Raw genomic sequence first — 21471 nt, forward strand, 5'->3', positions numbered from 1 at the left:
CATACTTGATGAATCAGCAAATAGACAAAGATGTCTAATTTTTATTAATCTTAAAAGTATTTTTATAGAGAAGTTACCTGAAGTTAGTAAGTATACAGCTGCTAAGTCAATGAGTTGTCTCCTTAAACTGGTCAGCATCATTCATTCAACAAGTGCTTATTGAGTGTTTGCCAGGTTTTGAAGGCTATAATGTGTGCAGAGTCTTTCCTCTTAGTGCTAAGAAGTAGGCAGTGAGTAATTACTCCCCTCTCAGACATAATTGAGGTACTCTGGAAGTACTTTGCAAGGTTCTTCCAAGGAAGATTCCCCAGGGCTGATACTTCACCTAACGTTTTGTTATCTGAGCACTTAGAACATCAATTAATACTGATGTTGAATATTCTTGAGTAGTTCAAGCCAGCAGGATCACTTATTTACAGGAATACAGGGAAAGAAAACGAATAATGACATTAATATTTGCTAAATGCTAAATTAGTTTCAGGAATTTTTGAAATTCCTATCCCTCTCCCACATCATCCTCACAAGTCTCTGTTACAGTTGGGAATACACAGCTGCAGTGTAGTGACCACCCTGTAGAAGCACAGCTAATAAATGCAATGCTGGCATTCAAAATCATGACTTCAGGTTCTACTCCATCTGTGGTGAGAGTAGCTGGAGGAAGCTCAACACAGCTCTTTCCGTGTGTGTGTGTGTGTGAGTGTGTGTGTGTATGTGTGTGTGTGTGTTTGTGTGTGTGTGTGTGTGTGTGTGTGTTACGAGTATGTGCATTCACAGAAGCATCAGCTAATGTCAGAGCAGGGTACAGAAGAGCAGATTAGGTGAGAAGGTATGAAGTTAGTAGACAGGAATTTATACTGTCCCTAGGAGTAAGAGGGAACCATCAAAGATTCAAGGGGGTAATGGCATGGTTGCTTTGGTATTCTAGAAAGGTTGCTTCCTATAAGAAATAAAGTGGGCTGGAAGAAAAGGAAGCATATCCTACTTCAAAAGATACTAAAACCCAGTTTTACAAACTCTATTAACAATGCAGGAGCCTAGGTAGAAAGGAGAAGAGATGTGTTGGAGTGATATAACTTAGAGACCATAGAGATGTCAAGTAAAGGGCTGAAGACATCTCAGATACTTCTGTGTTGGTGAGACAATAGTTTTTGGTGCTATTGACCAAAATGAGAAACCCCAGAGAACAAAGGTTAGCACAAGACTGCTTTAAACACGCTGCTTCCAAAGTAAAATTGTCAAATAGGTAAGTGGATAGAAGCACGCCTGATGCATGGTCCACATGCTCTCTCTCCTCGTTTAGGAGTCCAGCCTTGTAACCTCAGGCAGAGACACGGTGCTAGCTACATGTTGACTGTTTGCACAGGTCTTTATTGACTAGACCTTCCCCAGGTCTTTTTAGTGCTCTGTTAACACAACAAGTTCCTTTATCAACAACAAGTTTTATGGAAGTGGGTTCTGATTCAGTCTCTCTCAAATGCTCAGCAGACAGCATTGCTATTGTCTTAGAGTCAGTGCTCAACCCATGTGTTGTGCTAAAAACACCTTAGAAAGTCACTACCAGAAAGATGGATATGAATTCTTCAGTGCATAATGACTTTGGACAAGAGTGACGTTTGTTACAGATCAACAGAGTAAAGGCAGAGAGGCCACCTGGATTTGAATTGTAGGTCTATAGTTGTAGCTTTAGTAAAGCAGGAAAGCTAAAACTATTTCATCTAAGCTATAAAGAGCAGGAAAATAGTATATCTAGTTAGACTCTAAAATCTTCATTCTCAGTAATAACTGCTTCTCAAAATTCTAAAGAAATTAATGTAAACACTGACCAGCTACAAACTCTTTGATCTGCAATGATGACCTGCCTTGTAATAATAGTGACATAAAGCTTGCAGGGGTAGCCAACCAATATAGATTGGATTTAAGATACACTTCATGAGATGGAACCCATCTCCAACACTGCACTGGTAACCTAGAACCTGAGATCAGATAGGTCATGAACCTATGGGAAAAACCAAATACTACTAAAGAAATGTAGCACAAAATGACTTCTAAGAACATTCTGCTATACTTGCAGAGAAGTGTCTTGCTTGGTCCATCATCAGAGAAGTAGATGGCAGCAACTCCAGAGGCCCTGGGTCTGTAGGACAATGTGCAGACAGATACCTAGGAATACTCAGTCCTAAATAGGGTGTCACCAACAATTCCCTCCCCTTTGGGCTCAGGGAATCCTGTGGAAGAAGAGTCAGAAAGAATGTAGAGTCAGAGGGGCTGGGGGACACCAAGGAAATAAGACCTTCTAACTGAAACACTATGAGCTCAAAGAGACCGAGTCAGTGCGCACAGGGACTGGACAGGTCTGCACCAGATGAGGTCCTAGAGCTGCAAGAAGTGGACACATCTCTAATCCAGAGGTTATCTCCAGGTGATAACCACACAGAGTCTCATTGAGGGAAACAACCCACTCTTAAGGGCAGGTTTCATGCCCAGCAATAGATGGCCAACACAAAACTAACTCAGTGGCATTTTTGGAGGTTTGGAGGTTCTTTGTCTCATTCTTAGTATTTTTTTTTGTTGTTTTTCAAGACAGGGTTTCTCTGTAGCTTTGGAGCCTGTCCTGGAACTAGCTCTTGTAGACCAGGCTGGTCTCGAACTCACAGAGATCCGCCTGCCTCTGCCTCCTGAGTGCTGGGATTAAAGGTGTGCACCACCGCCGCACAGCTTGTCTCATAGTATTTTGTCAGGGCTTTTTTTGGCTCATTTTCTTCTGTTTGTTTGCCTTGTCCTAGTCCCCAGGTTGTTTGTACCTGCACGCTTAAAGGTTACTCCTGGACAATAAATGAATATTGTATTTTGATGGCCACTGTGCACCTGCATACTTGGAGGTTAGTCCTGGACAATAAATGAACAGTGTATTTCAATGGCCACTGTGTACCTACACACCTAGAGATTAGTCCTGGTCATGAACTTGTCACCTCTTGACCGTTTGTTTTATTGATGTAACTGCTATCATATTTAAAATTTGGAGTGACATTTTAAGAGAAATCCTACTTAGCTTAGGTTTCCCCTGAAGGAAAGATTATCTTAAGAAAACTTTAATGCCATCATCATTCTACTATGACAAACAATATTGCTTTATAAAATATATGGTTACAGTCCAACTGTGAGTGTATCGATTGACACAGAGTGAGGCACTCTGTATTTGAGGGGGAGGAGTTAATTGGCTTAAAGAAGAAAAATTCACTTACACAAAATTAAATACATGAGTTCTATAAGTGTGAAAGATTGGCACAATCCTCTTTGACCTAGTTTGCTGATGGATGCTCTCATGACTAATGCTTTAGGCATGGTCATACTCCGTGAAAGTGTTTGTTCACGAAGCATGACACAGAACGCTGGAGAGGCTCAGCGTGCCACCTGTCAGCTGCCTGAGTGTTCTTTTGTTTTCCGTGGGCAGAACTCAGGGCCTGGTGGGGAAAAGCACTTTAAGTGCTAGTCTCTGGCAGCCTGGATTGGCAGCCAGGCAGACAGGCCTATAGCTCCCTCTAGGGTGCCAGCCCTTCTGCAGCCTCTCCCACTAGGACCCTTATTCCTGAAAGTGCTACAGTCTGCATGCGGCAGCCTTGGCTCTCAGCATCCTGAGTCCAGGCAGCAGCCAACAGCACAGCTCACCCCAGCCCCTGAGCCCTTTGGCCCTGCAAATCTGACAAATTTTTAGAGCTTCTGGTGACTGGGACCTGCGCTGTCTCTTCTTTGACTGCATTACAGAGACTTCCATCCTTCTGCAGCTTCAGCTCTCCATCCTCTCCTGTCCTATTTTTTTTTCTTCCCTTCTGTGCTTCATTCTTCTCCTTGTCCCAGATGCTCATGAGCTGTTCAGCTGCTCTCAGCTATTCTGCAGCCAGCTGTCCTGCTGCTTTCCCAGGCCTACATCTTGACTGCTTAACCCCTCTGCTGTCACCACAGCCACAACTTCCTGTTCTTTCTTTCTTTGAATTACAGATCAGCCATAACTACTAAAATTTGGGGGAAAACATTAAAGAGAAACTTTGGTTGGGTTGATATTGAAGCATCGTGGGAGGAAATACAGGAGAGTGCCCTACAGCAATCCACTGAGGAGTCTGATCAACTTGCTTGTATATTAGATATGTATACATATATAATATATACATATATGTATATACAGATAGATATAGATGTGTGTATGTATATATATATATATATATATAGAGAGAGAGAGAGAGAGAGTATGCAACCCATACATGAAAGTTTCTTTTTTTCCTAGAAAGCTTTAATTATAGCGATGGCATCAAATATTGATCACCTAAGTCCTACTTTCACAATAAATTTCAAATTTTCAGCTCAAACCAGGAATGTTTTTATTACTTTAAAATATGTCATGGATTAAAACAAATGTTTGTGCACTTTGTAACTCAAAGAAAATACATGCATTTTATTGTGGTGTCCACAACAGCAAAGACCTAACACCCTTGCCTGAGAGTAGCCGGCAAGGTCCATGTGGCTGCAGAACTTTCTGATTTGCATGGGAGCCATGAAGCGCAAAGCAGAAAGAATGTTGGAAAACTGCTTACCTACTCTTTGACATTAGCTGCCAGCAAGATTGATAAGTAGCCCCGGATCTCTTCCCAATAGAAAACTTAAACATTTTAGTGCACAGAGTAATGACTCTTCCCTCACCTAGTGCCCCCAACTCTAAAGAGCATACAGTCACACAAACTAAAGACATTAAATGCTCTAGCTAAAAGATATTTTATTTTGTAACCCTGAATAGACTCTTAGGCTACTTTAGATGCTTCAGCTCCCCTCTTAGCTTAATTTATGAAAAAGAGGGCATCAAGCAAAAACAAATGGTTGAATGGTATAAAGAAAACCAGATGTGGAGATGGGAAGCCCAAGCCTTTTGGTCTGTGTGGAGTATGTGTTACTTTTATATGGTTTCACTTTGAAGGGTAGAATTTTGATTGCATATGTAAGATGGGGTCTAATCTGTATTTCTGGAGGCAGGAAGAGAAACCCTAAATGAACAGAGGAGAATGGGATGAGCAAGGATAAGGGTTGGAAAGCCTGGGAATGAAAGCCCATGTGAGAACAGAAGGAAGTGATGTGACCTGCAAGAATGGATAATATAGAGTCTTGGTATCACGAGCTCAGAACAGTGCACAAGACCATCATCTAAACAAACACAAGGGGATGGAAGACGAAGTGGCTAGAAAAATAAAGGCTGAAACAAAGATTGACATTTGTGAGTTCAGGAGGGCTATCAAGCTATTAGCTAATATAATAAGGGCCAAAAGTTTGAGAAAAGGGCTCTTGAGGCAGAAAGTGAAGTGGAAAAGAGATTTGTGGGCAAGATAATTGTCCTTGGCAGAGCCACATAATGCATCATTGAGGCATCAATCATTCAGGTGTACAGCAGGTTTATTGAGTAAAGGAAAAACATCATCCTTTGAATTTAGGCCATAGCATGGATTAGTGTTTCCATGATCACAACAGATTGGCATACCAACATTCCTGACTACATCTATGTAAAACCTGAGAGGGCTCGGAAAGGAATTCTAGACACAAAAAAAAAAAAAAAAAAAAAAAAAGTTTAGCTCCATTTTGGGGGGGGGGGGGGATGGGCTCTGTTTGCTAGCCACAGCTCCTTTAAGAGAAGTTTTCCTGATTCAGTGGCATAAGAAAAAAAACATGCAGTTTTGAAACAATGGCTTCCTGGGCCATACTGTCAGCACAACTCTGACTCTTTCTGGAGGTTTAGCGATAGGGCATTTAAATGGGGTTTGTGAGCAGAGTGCTACAACTTGCTTGATGGCAACATAGACCTGCTGTGCTCCTGAAAACTGGGTCTGTGAGCATGGCTCACACTAAATAGACCTCTGCCCCACCATGTTGGACTGGGTAGAGCCAAAAGGAAAAGCAGCCTTGTTCTTAGTAAGGACACTTAGCATTTTAAGTAGAACTTCGAATCAGAAAATAATTACAGATATGCAATAAAGACAAATCCAGATGCAAAGGATCTCTAAATGGGTCACACTGTTGGATAAATGTATGTAGGCTTTGTAAAGAGAAGAAAAAGAGTATAGAGAATTATAAAAAGAAGTAAATGTTTTTTTAAAAAAAATAAAATAAAACAAAGTCTTTAAAGAGACAGAGTACAGCCAGTCATAGATTAAAAGGAGTAAAGAAAAATAAGCCACGTTAAGATGGAAAATACACAGAGAGTAGGGATTGTGTATATTATTGTGGTTTTTTTTTAATTTTTTGAGTGTGAAGGAGCTAAGTACAAAGAGACATTTCATTGTATGGGCTGCTAAGCTAAACCAACATTGTACCTTAAAGATGTCTTGACTTCAAAATATGGGTCTAAGGATATGTTGCTTTGGAAAAGAGGTTCTTCTTTGGTTTCCATAGAAGATGAAAACCTATGGATTCTTTCCAGACTAATTTGGTTTGATGGATCAAGATCCCCCGAAAGGTTGCCATGAACACCCACCAAAATTACTTCAGTCAATAAAAATCAGGAAGCATTTTGGAAAGAACTATGTCCAAATTCCCTAAATAATTGTTTATAAATGTTTTTTTTATATTTAAAGGGGGATTTGCATTGGTATGGATCTTGTCTTATTGATACAATTTTTTATTTTATTGAGCTTTTAAATTGATTTTATTGAGCTATATATTTTTCTTTGCTCCCCTCTATGTCTCTCCCCTTCCCTTCAACCCTCTCCCATGGTCCCCATGCTTTCAATTTACTCAGGAGATCATGTCTTTTTCTAATTCCCATGTAGATTAGATCAATGTATGTCTCTCTTAGGGTACTCACTGTTATCTAGATTCTCTGGGACTGTGATTTGTAGGCTGGTTTTCTTTGTTTTATGTTTATAAACCACTTATGAGTGAGTACATATAATAATTGTCTTTCAGGGTCTGGGTTACCTCATTCAATATGATGTTTTCTATCTCTATTTATTTGCCTGCAAATTTCAAGATATCATTATTTTCTCTCTGGTGTAGTACTCCATTGTGTAAATGTACCACATTTTCCTTATTCATTTTTTGGAAAATGTGGTACAATTGTTGATACAAATTTAAGGTCAATTTTGTTATATGTATATTTCTGCTCTTGATTAAGGAATTGTATTTGTGAAGCTCATTTACAAATAAGAAATACAAGTTAATAGATAATCATCTTGTTTAAAGGTGAGACCATCCTTTGGGTTCCTGTTTCATGAAAAAGTGTGCAAGACATTCTGTAGGACACAGAAGAAAGTGACTGTAAAACTGCCAATATAGGTGGAAGAGTCTTTGAAATTTCTTGTTTCATGGAAAAGTCTGCTGAATACTATGGGCCTGTAGGCTGAAGATGGATGCTTCAACAATATAGAACTTTGGGTGACTGTCCAGGCAGTGAAATGTCTCTGTCAATTTTAGAGTTTTGAAAGTTGCTTACAATGCACTTCCTGTTAACTTAGGTAATATTATATCCTTCTGCGGTCTTTGATGGAGTTGAAGAATAGATAGTTATAGTTTTTGTTAGTTATGATAAAAGATAAAGTATACATAAATATTGTAACTGTAATTCTTGCTTGACACTTGTTTTGTTATATGCAATTTTACTAAGTTAAAACCTTCCTTTTTATTTAAACAGAAAAGGGAAGGTGATGTGGAATTCCCCTCTGTATGCTGTGAATACCATTGGTTAATAAAAGAAACTGTTTTGGCCCATGATAGGGCAAAAGAGTAGAAATAGGTGGGGGAAACTAAACTAAAAGCTAAGAGAAAGAAAGCGGGATCAAAGAGAAGCCATGTAGCTGCTGCCAGGAACAGACATGCCAAAACTTTGCCAGTAAGCTACAGCCATGTGTTAATACACAGATTAATAGAAGTGGGTTAAATTAAGATGTAAGAATTAGCCAGTAAGAAGCTACAGCTAATGGACCAAACAGTGATTTAAATTAATACAGTTTCTGTGTGGTTATTTTGGGGCTGAGCATTCAGGAACAAATAAGTAACTTCCAACTACACTTTTGGTTATACAGCAAGTCTGAAGATGTAGAGAGAGGCAGGGTGCTTTAGCTATTTCTTATTTTGTCTCCATTCGTATTGAAAATACTGCAGTATTGTTATAAAATTGCTCCTCATTTCTAGAATTATCAGTGGTGTTATTCATTTTAGTTATAAGACTACAAAAGGGTGCCATATTTCAATATAGGATGGAAGAACAGAAGTAAAGAATGTTCTAACATCTATGCTTTTCTGTTACAGTGGTTACCTGCAAGAGAGCTCAACCTTTTGACTATTGGTCAATATTTGTATAAATGTCTTCATCCGTCATCTTTCCTTTAGGTTTGAATGTTTTGTTGACTTTGTTCTCAATGCTTTGATAATTCCCCTGCTTTAAACTGAGACTACTTAACCGTGAGCACATTTGCTGATGACAATGGATAATGTTTTCATAACTACAGATTGTTCAGGAAAGGGACCTGAACTATGCAGCAATTCTCTTCCAAGAATCACACTGCCAAAATACTCTGGGTAACCTTGGCAGGCTGAAATGCTTTTTTTTTTCAATTTGAGTGATAATGCTTCTTTCCTTATGTACATATGGATTTGGTGAACTGCTATTTAAACAGCACTAGCCACCAAAGCAATAACTTATATAAGTTCTGACAAGGACATGGAGTGAGAGCAAGGCCCAATTCTCAGTTTTTTGGCTTATGCTGTGGTAATTCTTCATACTCGTCATTTTGCATGAAGCCTGTGAGAAAATAGATATTTTGATTTTCTTGTGTTTAAAACAAGAATGGGCCCAGTTGAAGTTTAATTTCATGGTCATCAATCACTATATTTAGAAACAAGTTGATTATGTGTTAAGGAAAAAGCAGTGACCAGAAAGGCCCAGGAGACTTTCCATACAGGTACACTGTTTCCTCTGTCTCTCTGTAATTAGATGATGGAGAAGTGGAGTGCTTTGGAGACTTTAAAACTCAGCTTGAAATTTGAAATAATGTTGTCATAAGGAAAGAAATCCCACCAGAAAGAAAATAATTGTAGACAGGTTTTTCTTTGGGCTGCCAGCTCACAAAAAAAAATGACATGGAAATTTATTATTAATTATAAAAGCTCTGTCTTAGCTTCGGCTTTTTCCTAACCAGTCCTTATAACTTAAATTAATCCATATATTTTAATTTATGTTCTTTTAAATGGCTTGGTCACCTTTTCTCTGTACTGTCTATCCTGCTCCCTCAATGTCTTACTTGTGACCCTGTTTTTTCTCTTCCCAGATTCCTCTCTGTTCCCAGAAATCCTGCCTAACCTCTTCCTTCCTAGGTATTGGTTATTCACCTCTTTATTGAAGTAATCAGAAGGTGCCTTGGCAAAGACACATCTTCACACAGTGTAGAAATATCCAACAACAAACATTACAAGTACGAACTGGCTCTAATAATGAACAGAGGAATGACTGATATCTTAGTGAGTCTTATTTAGGTAAGTAGAAGATGGAAATAAAGGTAGTCTTCATGAAAAATAGTATGCTGTGGGGGATAACGATAAATTTACTTTTGTAGGCTGGATGATATTGATGTTACCTGTAACTTGACATTAGTATTTGAGACTCTTGTTTATGGGTTGATCTCTCAGTTCCAAAGTGGCCTTCACTGATGTCAGGAACTTGAGAGACATGTTATGACCAACAAAATATCAAAATCTAGCTGTGAATACCAGGTTAGCTGCTGTGCAGATTTTCTCACATTGATGTAATTATTTCTCCATGTGCATATATTTTCTATCCAATCCATGCATAGATTTACATGGAGGTGAGATAGTGGTGGACAAGAGACCGTATCACACTGGACTATTTACTTGTGCATATCTTTTGCTTTCAGTTTAAGCCCTACCCTTATATTGGAACCCAGAAGATGGACATAACGAAAGATGTCGCTGGATTTCTTTGCCCCTCTTGCCTATATGGCCACATTGAGTAAATCTCCTTTTTCTGTTTTTCACATTTTAAATAAAATGGGGCATTGTCTTTGTGTCTCTATGGTGCTTAATTGTGAATTATATGACTTATTATCAATAAAATACAAGTCTTTTAATTTTGGTACTACTCTAAGATGAGACTTTTGTTCTGAGCATTCATTCCATTTTTCATCCATCAAATACTGCTTTGAAAGGAAATGAAATTAATTTTAGAAAAAATACATTAAGATACAGCATCTCGAAGGCTTAAAATTTTTCTCTAACTTTCAGATTATCTTTTACTGTCTACTGAAATAACATAAAATATGGAAGATACAAAAATGCATGATTCCCTATGTTTCAAGTTTAGTAATAAGTAGTAGTTTGAAATTTAGTATATGTGTAATATGTATGTGGGTAACTCGGTGGCATTTCTGTCTGTGTGTCTGTGTGTGTGTGTGTGTGTGTGTGTGTGTGTGTGTGCTTGTTCGTTCATGTGTCTGTGTGGAAGTGAGAGGTGACACTGGGTATCTTCTACTATGTTCTACCTTGTTTTTATTATATACGTTTTATTTATTTGTTTGTTTATTTAGTGAGTGCACAAGCCATGACGCACATGTGAAAGTCATAGGGCAGCTGTGAGAGTCAGTTCTCTCTTTCCTTCATGTGGGTTCTAGGGACCAGTCTCAGATTGTCAGTCTTTGTGCCAAGCTCCTTTGCCTGCTGAGCCTCCTCCCCGTGTCTCCACCTTATTTTCAATTGGCTTGTTGTGCATAGATGTGTGCATCAGGCATGTCATACATAGGAGGAAGTCTTTCAGCAGTTCTCCTCTCTATCTGCTAGCTCTTAGTTCTTCCTTCTTATGTGAGATGTTCCCTGAGTCTTGGATGGAGGGAAGTTACTATGGATAATCATGCATTTCTGAGAAATCAACACACTTATTCCTAGTACTTGGTCCAGTTGTAAGCCTCCCATTGCAAAAAGTAACTTCTCTACGCAAATCAAATATGCATAACTTATTCAAAGCTGGGCAACTAAGAAGCAACTATAGATTTCAACACAATCACATTTCACACAAAAAAATGGGTTAGGTTTATAAAAGTGTACCAGTTAAAAAGATATTATAGACTATGGGTATAGTTCAAAGATAGAGGGCTTAGTTAGTATGCATAAGGCCCTGGGTTCAATTTTAAATAAATTATAATAAATAATTAAGACTGTACTGTGATAGTAAAAGAGACTCAAGGCTCACATTCAGTGTAGGAACTTATATCACCAGTTTGGTCCTCTTTCCTGAAATCAAGTTTTATACCTACTGGTGTTCTGTAGTTAGAAACATCTCTTCAGTTAAGCATCTCTAGAAACGCCCACAAAGACACACCCATGTGTGCCTAGATGAGTCCAGATTCACAAGTGCACAGCGAGTAGCCATGGTAACAAGAGATACAGGAGACATTGCCACCAGTGAGCTCCACCTTTAATGTTATAACAGGCAGCAGAAACATTTCACTCAATAGCAGATGGGCAAACGGTAGCCACAAACAAGAGCTGATCCCTAGGCCTCACCACCGAGACATCTGAAAGTCAACAAAACAGATGCTAGGCTTTGGTTTCTTTGCTTATTTAGTTGCTTTTGTTTGGGTTTTTTTTTTTTTGAGAGAGAGAGAAAAGGGAAGATTCAGATGTATTTTCCCTCTAAATGTTACATTTTTTTCAGTACAAATTAACCTCTTGATGAGAGATTTCTCTGTATCAAATGTAATTTCACAAGGCAAGGACTGTGGCATCTGCCAAGGCTGAACAGATGATGCTCTCATGTGTTCCCAAGTTTTTCTCCCTAGCATGCACTTAAAGTCAGCAGCTGTAAATGCAACAGAGCTATCATCGCAGTGCCATCAGAGACAAGGTGAAAGGGGGTGCTTATGTAAATAATTCAGGGTGGGATTGTTATTGTACTTACAGTGCTCAGACTAGAAGTGGCGGGAGATAAATACGCATTGTGGTAACTAAATACACTTAATTACATGTTCTCTCCCTTCTGTTCTTCAGAAATATATATCTGCCCGTCATGTTAAGCAGTCCCACTTGTCAAAAAGATAAATAATGATATCATAGGGCAATTACCATGGTAACTAAATTTCCCTTTGTCTTTGGATTTTGCACATGTGGCCATTTGTAAAACAAGACTTTTACTTAAATGAAGATGGATAATTTAGTTATCATGCCAAAGTTTTTTGAAAATATATTTAATAGTGAAATATATTCCTTTGTCTTGTCTTAGTCAGCTTGAAAATAAATGAACCTGGTTATAGTCTGCGGTTACTTAGCCATCAAGAAATTTTACTGTCAGCTGTAAACACTATTGGTAAGTGTAGTGTGGAGCTGCGGGCCGCGTTCCCGCCGTCCAGCTCCCAGCCACCGGCTAGCTTATGCCCCAAAATAACGACACACAAATTGTATTCTTTTAAATACTGCCTGGCCCATTATTTTCAGCCTCTTACTCACATCTTGACTAACCCATATCTAATAATCTGTGTAGCATCACAAAGTGGTGCCTTACCAGGTAGATTCTAGCCTATGTCCATCTTGGGCTGGAGCTTCATCGCGTCTGGCCTCTCTCTGAGGAGAGACACGGCAGTCTGTCTAACTTAGGAGAGGCGTAGCATCTTACTGATCCTTCTACCTCACTTCCTCTTCCTGTTCTGTCTACTCCACCCACCTAAGGGGCGGTCTATCAAATGGGCCAGGCAGTTTCTTTATTAGCCAATGAAATCAACTCAAACAGAAGACTCTCCCACATCATTTCCCCTTTTTCTGTTTAAACAATAAAAGAAAGGCTTTAACTTTAACATAGTAAAATTACATATAACAAAATAGTTATCAAGTAAGAATTAGTTACAATATTATATCCATTTTATCTTTTATCATAACAAAGGAAAACTTTATCTATCCATTCTTCAACTCCATCAAAGACTCCAGAAGGATATAATATTACCTAAGTAAATAAGAAATAAGCAACTTACAAAACTCTAGAAATGACAGAGACATCTCGCTGCCTGGACAGTCACCCAAAGTTCCTTTGTACTGTTGGGGCATCCATCTTCAGCCTTCAGGCCCATAGTATCCAGAGACATTTCCATGAAGCAGGAAATTTCAAAGGCAGTTCAGTCAGTATCTACTGTGTCCTGCAGAATGTCTCACAGACTCTTTCATGAGTCAGGAACCCCAAAGAATCATCTCACATTTAGGCAAGTTCAGCAGTCCTCTCTGTGGGTTCTCTGTGTCCAGTTTATGCAACAGTCCAAGCAAGAGCAGTTTCTTGCCCAATGGCTATCAAACTCCATAAGGAGCCTCTTTGATGCCCATCATCTTCTTGAAATAGATGGTGCTGCCAGGAGCAGGCAAGTCTCATTGTCATGAAAAGCCCTAAGTTATTAAAACATTTAAGTGGAATATTCTGTAGTCTTTGAAAGATATTAGGAATGCCTATCTAACTAAAATATATCTCTATATATCTAGAAAATCTAACTAACATGACTATAAGCTTTACTATTATTGACTATCCATTAACAACCTATATACATTACATTTTTAAAATGAACTACACAATCACAATACCTTAATCAGTATCAGAAATACATATACATAAAACAAAATTGACCTTAAATTTAAATCACTAAAGCAAAATCCATATCAATGTAAATTATTCATATCTATATCATATCCCCCTTTAAATGTAAAAGAACACTTATAAACAATATTTGGGAATATGGGCGCAGTTATTTCTCTCCAAACTGCTTCATGCTGAATGGGGGCGCTGTTAATCAGATTTTTCATGGTGTAACCTGTGTGCCAGGTTCATCTCAGTCATCAGTTGGGTGAAGTAATTTTCTGAAGGTGTTCACAGCAACCTTTCAGGAGGGCGTGGTCTATCATACCATATTGGGATAGAAGCAATCCATAGGGTCTCATTTTCTGTAAAAATAAAATAATCTCTTTTCCAAAGTATCATATCCTTAGATCCAAATTCTGAAGTCAAAGTATTTTCAAAATATCTATCTTGGATTAGTTCAGCAGCATTTATAAACAAATATCTTTTAGCAGCTGTTGCTCCTTCCTCAGCATTCAAACAATTCAAAGAGAGCATAATAGCATACAGTATCAAGGTTCTCCGTGTATTTTCCATCTTTGTGCAGTTTTGTTTTAACCTCTATTTCGTTTATTTTTACTTTTACTTTTTGAGACAGGTTCTCTGTATATCTTTGTCCTGGAATAACTCTGTAGACCAGGCTGTCCTTGAACTCTCAGAGATCCACTTGCCTCTGCTTCCCAAGTGCTGGGATTAAAGGCGTATGCTACCACACCTTGAACTCACAGAGATCTGTCTGTCTCTGCCTCCCAGGCATTGGGATTAAAGGTGTGTGCTGCCATACCTTGAAGTCACAGAGGTCAATCTACCTCTGCCTCCCAAGTGTTGGAATTAAAGGTGTGTACCACCACAACAAACTACTTCCTTTTTTTTTTTTTTACTTTTAAGAACTTTAACCTTTAGCCTGCATATATTTTTAACACAGTGTAAACCACTTAGACATTTTCTTCAACTTTGAATTTTTCTTTTACTGTATATCTCTCTTTCTGACTACATGAGTCTTTACTTTACCAAACAATATCAGTAGGACTAAAGCCGTGACTTTGGCGGCTAGATCCAGCCCATTCCCCAGCTTTCCAGCCTCATGGCAGAGGTACCACAACTCTTTGGCGGTTCAAGGTCCCTGCCAGCAAGCAAGCTGCAACAGTGTTAAACAACACTCAAAAACTCCATAGTCAGGACCGCCTGCTTGAAAGAGCCAGAGTTTGCCCTGTCAGGATGGCTCAGAAAGCCGGCATTTTAAAACGACACAGCTTTTTTCCTGCTACGGCTGAAAACCGAAAAGCATGCAGTTAATTTTCATCAACAACATTTAAGTGTTTCGTAGCCGAACCTCTTAAAGGAGCTGCAATGTTTTGCAGCTGAAGCTGAGTCAGGAAGCCTCTCTTAGATGAGAGTGCTTGCTTGCCAGACCCAAAAAATAGAGCTTTACTCTATTCTTTCCCAAGCTTTCTCAAGCTTTCTGTGGATTCGGTTATCCACGTGGGCACCATTCTGTAGTAATGAGCTGTGGGCCGGATTCCCGCCGCCCTGCTCCCTCATGCTTAGCTTTACACGCAAAATAACAACACACAAATTGTATTCTTTTAAATACTGCCTGGCCCATTATTTTCAGCCTCTTTTTGTCTAATTCTCTTCTTTTTTTTTTTTTCTTTTTTTTTTTCTTTCTTTTTTTTTTTTCTTTTAAATAGGTAAGTAGTGGATTTCTAAACAATTATCTATTTTATATGCACACTACATTCATACTGATCTAAGTAATAGACCTTGAAGAGATCCAAAATAAAACATGAATTGATTTAAACTATCTAAAGTATATGTATATGTTTTACTTTTGTATATATTAAATTTTACTACGATATATATATATAATCACTAATAAACAGTTGATTAAGGTATTTCAACATTTTATGATTTTATAACTATTGCTTGGAGTTTTATGAGAATGAATGACTTGTAATTTTTCAAGTGAAATCAGTTTTCTTTACAACAATTCTTATAATGAGAGACATTTAAGTACAAATTAGTTCTGATCATTATGATGGCGAAGTAGCAAAAAGTCAATCAGAAGTCATTAATAATCTCTCTTCTTAATCTAGAATGTTGCCAGATTCACCACCTAGAGACATAAAATGAAAGAATTTACTTCTGCAAATGTCTGGCCTGTCTTTTGTCATCTATAGTGACAGGTGTAAGTTGACTTCATCTGTGAAAATACAGCTAGTAAATATGGTCCCAGGTTTCTACATTACTTCTTTATCTAGACTCTCTTAAACTGCACCTACAGCCCATGAATTTGCCCTGTGTCTGGGTCCCTTCTCATCATCTTATGTAAATCACATTGCCTACTACCCTATGTCTACCATCACACACTTAAAACTTCTCAGTTAGGGCTGGAAAGAAGGCACAGTCAATAACTCAAATCCCAGCCCCAAGCATAGGCTTGGAGAGCTGGCTCAGCGGCTAAGAGTACTGGCTGCTCATCCAGAGAACTAGGGTCTGATTTCCAGCACCCACATGGTGACTCATACATATAACTATAGTTCCAGGGTGTCCCACACCCCCTTCTGGCCTCTGCCAGCGCTATATCCATATGACGCACATACGTATAACCAGGCAAAATATCCATACACATAAAACTAAATGGAAAAAACAAATGTCCTGTGCTTATAACCCCAGAGCTGGGGAAGGCAGAGATAAGCAGATCCCAGGGGACACTGGGACAACAGAGAGCTGCATGAAGGGCTAGAAGCCCTGTCTTACCAAACAAGCGACTGTGCCTAAGAAATGACAGGGCATACACCACACACACACATGGGCACACACAACACACACACACACACACACACACACACACACACACATTTTAACAAGCTTGTTTTTAATTTTTAAAAAGTATTCATTTTATTTCATGTGTCTGAATGTTTTGCCAACAAACATGTATATGCACCATATGTACATTTGGTGGCCACAGAGATCAGGAGAGGGTATTGGATTCCCTAGAACTGGAGCTATATAATGATTATAAATTATAATGATTATAAACTCCATGTGGTGCTGAGAATCAAAACCAGGTCCTTTGCAAGAGCAAGAAGTACTCTTAACCACAGAGCTATCTCTCCAGTCCCAAGCTTATTTAAAAGTGTAAAACAAATAGGGGTTGCTATTGTACGACAACATTCTTTCAATCCAACAGTTTTGTAGAGCATCCTTGAATATAATTAATAGAAAAATGTCCTGGCCTCAGAAACGTGAGATAACTGCCTCTTGAAACTTGAAAAATTCTGCTTCATTGTAAGATGACAGTTCTAATATACTTGCTGACACTTTAATCATTCCTTTGGGCACAGAACATGGTGAACATTTTAAACTACTTTAGCTCCTTAGCCCATAAATGAATAAAAACCATTACATTTCCCAGAGCAACCTTTTATTTCAGAAGTTTTATGAACTTCCCTCTCTTTCGCCTCAGAGTCAAGAGCATTGAAATGGTTCATGTTCTATAATTCATAATGTGGGAGAAATCACTGAATAAAGAGGTTTGGTGTGATTATTCTTTTAGCAAAATATATTAAAATATAAATATTGATCAATGTTGAAAATCAATACAAAGAACTTTTTCTCTAGAAGCCCGAAAATTAGAAGGAAAAGAATGGCATATTACCGGCGAGCTCATAACTGGAGATCGGCAACGATGTGGTTATTGTGAGCTCTATCGTCAGGGGAAACAGGTGGTCACCAGTGCGGATTCAATGCAACTAATGGCTGGCACTGGGAATGGATAAGACTTCCAGACTGTGGAGGAAGCAAACAAGCAAGCAAACAGCTCTTGCAAAGATTGAGCTGTGTCCCCAGAGGCACGATGTGGCAAGGGATGAACTTTAACAAGGTTTAACCAGGAACACATTGGAAGCCGTTTGATGACTTTAGATTGCAAACACCACTCTTCTGTTACATAATAGGAAAAGTATGAACACAAATGGCCAAGTCCGTTTTAGAGATAGAAAACGCTGCCATTACAGCGACAGCCCTGTGCTCACAACTGGGAGCAGTGGCACCATCAACAGAAACACCAGGCACACACCTGTCTTGGGGCAGATGGCCCACAAATACTAAACTTCTTCAAAAAGCCCAAGGACTACAGGCCATCCATTTTCAATAAGAAGCCAGTTTCTTGTGGGAAGGAAGATTACACAAAGATAAGAACGAACGGGGTGGAGTGAAAGGGGAGGGGCGGGGGAGAGAACGTGTGTGCAGATTTTCTTTGGGCTACCAACCACCTCCCGAGTAAAGACAAAGAGACTTAATATTAATTATTAATTTGTAGCTTTAGCTTAGATTGTCCCACTAGCTCTTTTCCTTAACCTGTTCCTGTTCATCTGTGTTTTTGTCTCTAGATCTTTCTTTCGTTTTGTATGTCCTACTTTCCTGCTTTCTCCATGTCTGATTGGCTGGTCCCTGGTGTCTCCCTGCCGTCTCTTTTTTTCTTCCCTTGAGCCTAAATTCTTCTTCCTACTTACTCTTCCTACCTGGAAGTCCCACCTATAGCTTCTCCCTCAAAATTGGCCATTAATCTTTTTATTGGACAAATCAGGTGCCAGAGGGAAGCAAGATAAAACAGCAACACGTCTTTACGTAACTAAACAAATGCAACACATCTTTACATAGTTAAATGCAACACATCTTTACATGGTTAAACAGATATTTCACAAAAGAGATGGAGGGGGGAGCTTGCTTTTCTGCCTTCATTTTCTTAAAACATTTCAGAGTGCCTTTTTATATGTATACTCATTGAATACACCCAAAAACATTCTTATCTCTTTTTTTGTGTGAGTACTCACTGCTTATAAGCATTTTTGAAAACCGTAAAGCATATGAAAAAAGCCGGGCGGTGGTGGCGCGCGCCTTTAATCCAAGTACTCTGGAGGCAGGGACAGGCAGATCTCTGTGAGTTCAAGGCCAACCTGGTCTACAAGAGCTAGTTCCAGGACAGACTCCAATACTACATAGAAACCCTGTCTCAAAAAGCCGAAAAAAAAGAAGACTATGAAAAAAAACATAAAATATCCTTCCAAGCATGATTTACCTTCACGAAGGTCAGAGATGTCTAATATTCAAATTGTGTGCAGAGGAAGGGAAACAACGCCAGGAAAGGGACAACCGGGAAAGGAGATGCAAGCAACAAATTCCTTACTGAAACTGAGTTGCTACTGAAGCAATGCAGGCTTTTATGAGATGGTATTAGCTTAATAATGTTCCTTCAAAGATATAGTTTATACCCCAAGTTTCTCTAATTCTCTTTAGAATTTGGCCAGATTTTCTCCTTTCATGAGAATTATTTTATCAACTACTTAGAGATATATGGAAAAGAAACTGTTGGGATATATTAAATTATATATGGGAATTGATTTTCTGGCCATGGTGTCATTCCTACGCTGGCCAGCAGAGGGCTCTGCCTGTTTTAGGTAATCGTCTACCAAAGCCTACTTTCTTGATGCCATAACACACTGTATTCAGGAAAACCACTGTCTAGAGGGTCCCATCTGCATGTGCTCCTCAACTGAAAACATCATTTCTGGCCACAACTTACCGTTTCAAACTTCCTTATATATGACTCAGCTAAAGAGGAGTGGAAATTGAAATTTGCTCTGAGATGAGAACCAGTATTACATAGTAAACAGTTCTTATAAGTACCAAGGTTTATACTTTGGTTCCCACCAAGAAAAGAAGTAGAGGAAATAAAAAAATTAAAGTCAGTTATTAACAACTTAGCATTAACTGTTTAGTTCTTCAAATACTTTTAAAAAAGGAATCAGTACATGTCATTAAAAGAACAAAAGAGCATTATTTTACCAACCAATATTTCATGTCATAAAAATAGCAGATAGAAATATATTTATATTTATTTATATATATTCACAATTATTTTTATGCTAAACACTTCAGTTTCACTAAAATATGAACAAAGTTAAACACAAAAAGATAATAAAATTCATAGTATAGCCAAATCTGTATCTTTTCTGTATATTCAATTTTTCTCATTTCATCATCCTGATATAAGTTAACTTAGAACACCGAGTGCCAATCAAATTGAACACACCGTGAAGCATCAATTCAAAGGCACCCAGTGGTCAAGGAACATCATGAAGACTCACTTTCAATCTAAATTATCCATTCTTAGTTGAAAAAAAAAACCAAGAAATTTAGTTTTTTCTATATCCAGTGAGCAAGAAAAATTTATAATTGAAATTTTATAGATGAGCCAGGAGAAACATTAGGCATCACAAATGCAATTGATTCATTATAAATTTGAAAACAACGAAGAAGAAATTGGCATGCTATTTTATATTTCAGTGGAAGTTGATGTTAGCTACTAAACACTGCTTAATGAGTAAACACTTTAATAGACATAGTAAAATACGGATTTATAGGTTTGTCTTTTAATTACCCACTGAATTATGAATAGCAGCAGAAGAGATACAAATTCCCCCAGACTCTCATAGTTCTTCATTAGTTGCTACATAAGTAGGTCTACCAGTCAGATTAGGTAATAGGCTATCTATGAAGTCACCCTTTGAGTGCAGCTTTGGGACTCTCACTGACCAAAAAGCATGTCCTGAGAGATGACTTTGAACACTGCAGTAATTGTGATGTAGCACTCTTGAAACAATTCGTATTCCGAAATACAAAAGCATAATTCCTTAGCCAATAGCAAATAGCAAGCCTTTTAGATATTTTAAGGCATATACAAATGCATATTTCTGAGGTCCCCTTAGTTTGCTGTAAATTTTGCCTTGACATTTTCCCCCCATGGTCTAGAAGATGAGGTTCAGTACTAGGAGCTTTCTTCATTGCTTAACATCCTGGGTTTGGTCCCCATCATACACACACCCCACCATACATGTGCATGCGCGCACGTGCACACACACACACACACACACACGCACACGCACACGCACACACACACTAAAATCTATAAATTCAGCACCCAGGACCTGGATCCTGTACCAGAAATTGTGCCCAAATGTGGGCAGTAGTTAAGGATCTCATAGGCAAATACGAGCATAGATGTTGATTGTTATGGAACAATCCATCAGTATGCATTCCTTTCTATGTTCTACCCTATGTTTTACAATGATTGTTCTTACTCTCAGATTAAATATCTACAATATCTACATTCTTTTTAAAAGGTGATTTTTTCCAATAGTGGTTACTCAACACATTCTATTGCTTTTTATGAGGCATAAAATGAGCCTAAAGAGGTGAGGGTGAACCAACCCTGAGGGCGTGGGCAAGGGAGAGTTGACTCTAATCCCTCACCTGAGGCAGGTGACCCCAGTGGCCTGGACTGAACAGCTCAGCCAACCACCCAGGCCCACCCACATCTGGGCCTTGATTGGCCCACTCTAACATCTGCCCTGTCTAGGAGCTTTGGAGCTCATGTAGGGACTGGCCCTGTGGAACAATGCCTACAGGATCTCCAAGATTCGGGGTGGTCACAGGATATCCCGGAGGAGTTCGAGTGAGGGTCTAGTGATGATGGTGTACCAGAAGCCAGTGACTCATTGCCATGAACAATTGCTAGTAAAGCTGAATAAAAGGACATGCTATGTGACACACCGAGGCCTCCAATGCCACCAGGATGAATGAAGAGGTGTTGGATAGGCAGGAAAGAAGGAGACGTGAAGAAGCTTTTTTTTTTGTTTATTTTATTTTGGGGGCTCTGCAGGGGTGAGGGGAGGATATGGAGGGACCAGAAGGTGAGTGGAAAGGGGTGCATGGTATGAAACCCCCAAAGAATCAATAAAGAAGTTATATTTTTTAAAAAAAAAAAAATGAGCCTGTAG

General features: G+C 38.8%; 1 protein-coding gene across 8 annotated transcripts in view; it reads right to left on the reverse strand.

Annotated features, from left to right (window-relative positions):
• Positions 1 to 21471, reverse strand: part of Npffr2 (neuropeptide FF receptor 2) — a 157383-nt gene that overhangs the window by 109202 nt on the left and 26710 nt on the right. For 6 of the 8 annotated variants that reach the window (XM_038343753.1, XM_038343762.1, XM_038343748.1 and 3 more), the window contains exon 1: positions 17289 to 17487. The exons of the other annotated variants lie outside the window; for them this stretch is intronic. The gene's annotated coding sequence lies outside the window, so the exon portion shown is untranslated. Of the gene's footprint in view, positions 1 to 17288; positions 17488 to 21471 lie in introns of those variants that run through there. 8 annotated transcript variants of the gene reach the window in all.

Source organism: Arvicola amphibius, chromosome 1 (genome assembly GCF_903992535.2).
Source record: "Arvicola amphibius chromosome 1, mArvAmp1.2, whole genome shotgun sequence".
NCBI classification, from domain to species: Eukaryota; Metazoa; Chordata; class Mammalia; order Rodentia; family Cricetidae; genus Arvicola; species Arvicola amphibius.